Source organism: Dendrobium catenatum, unplaced genomic scaffold (genome assembly GCF_001605985.2).
Source record: "Dendrobium catenatum unplaced genomic scaffold, ASM160598v2 fragScaff_scaffold_557, whole genome shotgun sequence".
Taxonomy (NCBI): Eukaryota; Viridiplantae; Streptophyta; class Magnoliopsida; order Asparagales; family Orchidaceae; genus Dendrobium; species Dendrobium catenatum.
In genome coordinates, this window is record NW_021319019.1 from 598,047 (window position 1) to 606,160 (window position 8,114).

Consider the following 8,114-nt stretch of genomic DNA (forward strand, 5'->3'; position numbering starts at 1 on the left):
GCAAACCAAATATTATGATACATTGAGATACCATTAGATAAGTATAATACCTTATAAACTCGTCAGATGAAAGATATTATCAATTTGCGGAAGATAAGCAACTCTAAATTGGCTATCAAAGTTTGTTTTATCATCACAAATGATAGATTAACATATAGACCAATCATCTTATCAAAATCAAAATTGAAAAGCTTTTAAAATCTTACCCAAATGCAACAGAGTAAAAACAATAAAAAATCAAAATTGAAAGCAGCTTTTGAAATTCAGTGAGCTCATATTATGCCAGCGGATGGCTGAAAATCTTCTGCAAAAGTATCTGTCAAACCTCCACTATGGTGCTAGAGATAAATAAACTATTCAACAGCTTGGCTACATATTTGCTGCTAACTTGTACTTACGTCTTCTTACAAAATTTATGCTGTGGAAAATGATTTTTGAGATGTCTGTTAGTCTACGAGGAATCTGATTTTGTTGATTAATCGGATTGTATTATTGTCACAGACCTCAAGTCAATTTCTCATGCTCGTTGGAAAAAAAAAAAATCGTACAATACTCGGCGCTGTTTACCCGAGCGCCCTGGTGCTAGCTGCAAATGTTTGCTGGGAAAAAAGACAGAGCAGATCCGCAACTAACTTTAGTGCCGCAGCGCCCAAAACTGGCGTCGCAACTCTTCAAAGCAGAGCGGATCACATTTTTCTTTCTCGTGGTATGCAACGTCCCTTTGTGGTATATAGAGATTTTTCTCCTTTGTTTAGAGTGTGAGAAAGTTGTAAGATAGAAGAGAAGCAAGAAGCTAATGAGAGAAAAAAAGATATCTATACTTATTTCTCTCAATTTTTATGACAAATTTTTTGGTGATGTGTTACCCCTTAGTTTATTTCCTTAATATTTTCATATTAAATCTTAATGTTATTTACTTTTTATGGCAATTTATTTTACTTAATTTTTTCCTACTTTGATGACCTTCTATTCGTGCAACCCTATTCATGCGTATGTTAAGTACAAGTGCCAGGTAAAAGACCCATGCATGGTCTCATGAGGAACATAAGCATCAGTGCATAAGTGTTTGCTACATTATCATTAAATATGAACAATAATGAGTAGGATACGGCACTGCAAAAGTTATGCAGATGTTGTTATACTTTTGTTTTTAAACAGTGCCATTAAAAACTGTATTGTTGGTATTTCTATTTTAAAAAGCTAGAGAAAAAGATCCTCTTTTTGACCGCCTTAGAAAAGAAACAACAACAAATACTTCAAGTATTTATCTTACTATGTGGGGTCGGTTACATGAATCATTTTTCTTCATTGTGTTCAATTAAGAGTCAAATTCTCATTTAGATACGTTGTATTTGAAGCCTTAAAAAAGAATGTAATACAAAAAAAAATAATGTAAAAGAAATACATTGTATTTGAAATAATCTAGAGTTGTCTGAAAGAGTTTAAAATGAATATAAGTGCTTACATTTTTTGTATGACTTGAAGCAAAATGAATACAGTGTAAAGTCTAAAATTTACGGTAGTTTATGGCCGACAATGGGTGTACGTGCTGGCCAAGGATAGCATTCATTGGCAAAGGAGGCACAAAAGACACCCACCTGCCTATCATAAAACACTAAACAACATACTAAGCAAAACAACAATCGAAAAGCAACAACCCTCTCTTGGAAAATATCCACCATCCAATCCCAATGTCATAGCTAGCAAGCAGAATTACATCAGACCAATTAGGCACCATCAACATCTGCAAAAAGAACTAGCCACAAGAGAAGAAAAAACACAAAATAGAAACTATATGAAAATATTTAGACCTCGTCATGATCACTACATATGTATCCCAAGTCACAACCAAACTTTTCAACAATAAAGAAACCACCAACAAAATCTAAAGCCACATCCAAAAATCAGAAGAGCCCAGGCTAATTGAAACAACCAATCTAGAACCTAAAACAAAAGCAGCAACAAGCAAGCACCAACAAAAGCAAGGAGAGAGCACTGCTAAACCCACCAACAACAACAAAGAAAAAAGAAAGCGCACGGAACCCCAACCTAACACAGCCCATCAACCAACACTTCAAAACTTCCACTTCATACAAACATCACCCATATATAAATAGCAAAAAACAAACCAAACCCAAACTCAGGGAAGTAGATACAAGGGCCAAAAGACACAGATTAAAACCACCACAAGAAAATGAAACCAGCAACCCAATTGCAGGAGATGGATCGGAGGCATGCAAAACCAGCTCAGGTAAGTGCAACATCTAAAATGCACCATCCATTGAAAAACATGAATTGAAGAAATCCAAACAAATAGAAAACAACAGCTTCCAATTATAACAACATGGCCCTAATATAAATTATAAAGGCTGAGATACACATTATGCCAAAAACCATGTCCTCAAAGCAAAGAAAAGTGGAAGAGATGCATAAAATATAGCTCAGGAAAATGTAATATTTTAATTTTGTCCAGCACTTCATCCTCATATGTCAGATTATCCGGACTCTACCCGCAGATGGGGAAATATCTTATTAGATGGAGGAAGAGAGATGCAATAATATGCATGCGACCCCAGACAATTCTAGTTATTCCCTAGGTCGCTAAGTTTCTAAGTTATTTAGACCTTAAAATTATGAATATTAATTACAAGTAGAAAAAAAAAATTTATCCTAAAGAGCCTAGTGAAAATCAGGTCATACACATGCAAGAAAAGAAACCTAGAAAAAGCATGCAAGTTATAATGCACACACAAAGTAAACATATCAATATAAATCTAGAAAAAATACAGTAAAGTAAAGTCCATGGTAAGTGCCGTATAAATACAATCTGGGATCTGCAGAAGTTCGACCCGAACCCGACCCGTCGACCCGAATTGACACCCCTACCCATCGACAACAACCTGAATTCTAATCCTAATAAATGACGCAAGTCTTAAAAGCAGGGCATTTATCCTTTAAGTCTCCATCTTCGAGTGGGTCGTCCTTCTCCAGAACATCTCCCTTTGGATCGTCTCTTTCGGGCTCTGTGTGGTTCATCCTCTGGAAGGGTACCTAAATGACTAAGAAATTCCCCAAGATTGGGTCTTTCTTATTCTCTTTGGGTACCGAGTGTTTGAAATGTCAAACTTTTAAAGACTTTCATAACTCAATTAATAATAAATTATATTACATTATAAAAAAAAAATTCTAAACCCGGAGTCCTCCATGGTTATATATCCTAATAAAATATCTAAGCAATTCATACATCACATCCAAGTAGTATATATGTAAATACGCTTGACCACGATCTTTTAATTTTAATGGAGCTAAGTAGTCTTTGAAGCATCTATATAAAATAACATTATTATTTAAAGCTTAATCATTACTGCCCCTTTTATTTTAGCCCTACATGAGCATGGCCACCATCATAATATCGGATTAGTATAAAAATGATTCTAGCCCATGGACAATCAAACCCATAAATCACATAACATAGAAAAAAGTATAGTAATAAAAAAAGATATCACAATAATCATCAAAATACATCAGAGCAATCGATCAGCACTCGAACCACACACAATCGCATCACATCACAAAGAACATAAAAGAAAATAAAGCACCGGCCCTAATCCTAAAGCTAGAATTGGTGCCCTAGCAAATAATTCTAAGTGTGTGTAGTAGGCTTGTGTGACTTTGGATATGTCCTATATAGGATAATTAGTTCAAGTTGCATAGGGTTCAAATTTATTGAAGGCCAAAAAGAAAAACTTTATTAAAAGTTTAAATATTAATGAATTGGGATCAATTTTAATTAATTTAGTTTGTGGATTAGTTTTAATGCTTAGGGTAATGATCTTTGAAGTTTAAGTTGCATTAGCCAATTTTGGAAGGTTTCGGGTCTTCCTATATACTAGGCTAAGGGGGTCCAAAAATATCACTATTGGAAATAGGCTAGGTTTGAAAATTCTAGCACTTTAATTAAATATTAGGCCTTACAATTATTTTAACTTATTTTTTATTAAAGAATTTTTAGTAACATTATTTTAAATAGGGTGATTAATTAAAATATAAAATTTTAACTAAATATATTATTCTCAATCACATTGCCCAAGTAATTAGATAGAAAGTGTCTAAAGAGCTGCCCAAAATTCATTAAAGTAAAAACACTTATTTCCAACGGAAAATTCCCCTTAGAAATTTCAGGCAGTTTTTCGGTGTATTTCAGCCAGAAATTCCAACATATTTTGTGGCAAAAATTTCGAAGCTTCAATTTCACCGAAATTTTCGACGAAATTTAAGGCAAAATTTTTTATTACCGGCAGAAAATTAATTTCTTTCATAATATGAAGTTAATTATTTTGATCTTTTAATATTAATATTCATTTTTATTAATTATTAATTTTAATATTCTATAAGTTATAATATAAATATAAAAGATTAACGAATTGAACAAATCTAAGCTCTCAGCTGAGTGGATAGGCGTTGTATTATCCTCTCGGCTAAGTGAGGTTCGAACTAGGGGTGTCAATATTGGACACGCGAAAACCCGACTCGAACCCGACACGGAAAATTCGGGTTCGGGTCAAGTCAATTTCGGGTTTGACCCGAACCCGACCCGTGACCCGAAATTGACACCCCTGATTCGAACCACATGCATGGAACGGGCGAGCCAGGCTAGGGTTGGGCTTGCTGGTCATAGCATGGGCTGCTTCGCTTACAGGCCTTTCAGAAATCTTTGTGGGTATTGTTTTAGTCTTTTAGACACTCGTTTTACATATACATTTTTTTCCGTAAAAAATTACCATAAATTACTATTTCCGTAAAAAATTCAGTAATTTCAAATAAAAAAGTACTTAAAATTAGTGATTTTCATATAGTGATTGATCCATAGCTAATAATCAGTCCTGCCAGAAGTGCAGGCACACATAAAAGCATATTATTTGTGTTGGATTGAGTCAGCCCAAATATAAAATATTAGCAATTTTTTTCATAAAAATATTCAAATACTACATATTTAACAAGCTAATTAATACACAATCACTTACACATACAATAATATCCATCATAACTCATAATTTTTTGCTTTCGTTAAATTATCATTGGTTGCTCATAACACTCATGATCAAGCGAGGCAATTAAAGAATATCCAGTTGAACATATATATATCCACGACTAATGAGTATATTTTCAATATAAAGAACTCTTTTATTTCATGCACCAAGCACAAGAAACCTTTATTTCTCCACCAGGCAGTCCATGCTGCACTCAAGGGCCCATTACTGGCGACCTCCTGATGGCTTCATGCCTCCCGTGCATGAGAAAACATACAAAAGTATGCACGTAGCAATCTCTCACAGTTTTCCTTTATGCGAAAGTGCCTTTGAGGTCCCCTCTGTGAACCTTTTTTGTTTCTCCCAGCTATGCACAGAACAAGCTGGAAGCCCTGCCTTCCCCCACAAACCCTAATGGATTGCAAAGAGCCAACTGCTTACGGTCTGGCCACTACTTTACTAAAGCCTTCTTGGTAAAGCTTCTGTGTAGTGACATACACTACTAAAAAACGTAGTTTTTCGCAACACTTGTTAAGGGCAGTTTGAAAACCGCTGTCAAAATGGGGTATTAGCAATGGTATAATGAAAATTATATATCGATATGTTGCTCGCACTAGAGAGAGAAAGGAAAGTGAAGGTGAACACATAAATATATCATGTTACAATGCATTGCACCTAATTATTTTATGACAACGTGGTTAGGGCATCTCCAACTGAACCAAATGCCATTCGTCTATTGTCTGTTTGTAGTTAACATGAGTCCACCTATATGCCAAACAAAAACTCATTTTGTGTTTTCTCTCCGTTGTGAGCAGTGCAATGCCAATATTGGCATGCACTGTTCAAAATGCAAAAATACATTTCAATTTGTCTTTCGATTGGATGCTTGCAGCTACTGCAAACCGGAGAATTTAGTTCGGTTGGAGATAGACCTTACAAAAACATCATTTTTATTTAGGGAAGGGGGGATTATATTTAAGGGATTTGGGATTAACTTCTAAACTATGATATGCTAATGTAGATATGAGGATACAAACACCATACAACATGAATATAGGACATTCTTAACATTAGAAATATAGATATATATACATGCATAAATATATTGGACATTGTATAATAATATTACATTTTGGCAATAACTTTTATACTTCATATCTTACCAAAAACTTAACTTGATCGGGCACGAATCTCGAGGCAAAATCAAGTTGGAAACTTTCGAAATTAAAATTGGGACCATCCGAACTCCGATTTCAACAAACTTATAGTCAAACTGAACGTCTCGGAAATACAAACCCAACGACACCAAATTCGACTCAATCCGAGCCCAAATTGGTCCAAATCAAGGTTCCGAAGCGCTTTCAAAGGGTTTGAACCATAATTTGGGTTACTAAACGGTTTCCAAGCATGACATGCTTATAGTCGAATCAAGCGGCTCAACAAGAAAATTCTAACAAGCCTAAGATCACTGAATTCTGACATCACTAAGACATTAAAATGTCCATCAAATAGTCCATGATCATGGGATTCAACATCGATCGTCCATCCAACCACTCCCCATTTACCCTTGATCTCTCACCTATTTACGGGTCATGCCACTCCAAAATCCTATAAATAGACCTCTTATTTCCCTTGAAAGAAGTCCAACCAAGAAGAGAAGAAAGAAGAGAAGGAAGAGAATGAAGAAGCTCCTCCTCGACCACCACCTAAATTCCGTCGGACCACGGCCTATCTTCGTTGCTCCGCCAGACCACTACTTGAGGCCCTCATCCTCACTGAATAACCGCCTGAGGCCCTCACCTCCGCCGGACCACCGCTTGACGTCGGAGTTCCGTCGGACCACCGCTTGAAGCCCTCACCTCGCCCGGACCACCACTTAAGGCCCTCACCTCCGCCGAACAACCGCCTAACGTCGTTGCTCCGCCGGAACACCACTTAAGGCCATGTGCTCCACCAGGCCACCATCTAAGGCCCGAAATTCCACAGGACCACCACTTGAGGCTCTGTGCTCCACCAGGCCACCACCTGACGCCTTGACTTATGCTTGACCACCACCTGAGGCTCAGACTTCTGTCGGACCACCACTAGAGGACATGTGTTCCACCAGGCCTCCCCCTAAGGCCCGAACTTCCACCAGATCACCACTTAAGGCCCTGTGTTCCACCAGGCCACCACCTAACGCCTGGACTTCTACCAGACCACCATTTGAGGCCATGAGCTCCACCAGGCCACCACGTGATGCCCGGACTTTTTTTAGGCCACTACTTCCCAGAGTTCTCCTAGAGTACTGCCCTTCTACTACGATCTTTCTTACTCATGTCTCCTGCAGATTTTGGTCCTTTCGACCTCCATCACTAGACAATGATTTTTTTGACCTCGATCTCCTGCCTACTACGAACTTTCAGACCTTTGTCTCTTGCCGATGATGGTCCTTCCGACCTCCATCACCAGGCAACGGTCTTTCTGATCACCCATGTCTCCTGCCAAGTATGATCTTTCAGACCTCTGTCTGGTGTTGACTATGGCCCCTCCAACCAAACAAACATGTCTATGTTGATTATTGTAACTCCCACCAAGTAATGTGCTCTATATGACATACATTTACAATATCAAGCCAATGCCTTCTCCTTAAGAAGGGCCTCATTTATAACTAACTGCAAATATTAGTGGATTCATTCAAACTAGGCCAAGCCCTGTGATTTTTCCCTCTTTCAGGGGTTTATATGTAAAAACTTTTGTGTCTCTTATAAATGCTACACCCTTTCTCTTATATGATTGTGTGCTGGATCTTCGTACATTAATGATAAGAGGCTAAACTTTATATTTCTCTACTGTCACGAATACTCAAAGACGCAACAATACCATCATGCAATCATATGAATAATGGATACGAACAACATGAAAATAACAAAAGACCTATATTTTATTAAAAATATAATGACTAAAACAAGTATTTAACAGAATTATAATATTATAGCTTAAAATATAAATTCTAAAATATTTAGAAATTTTGAACAAATATAAAATGAATTCATGTGTAATAAATTTCTTAAATTTAACTTTCAATTGCTCATTAAATAGAAA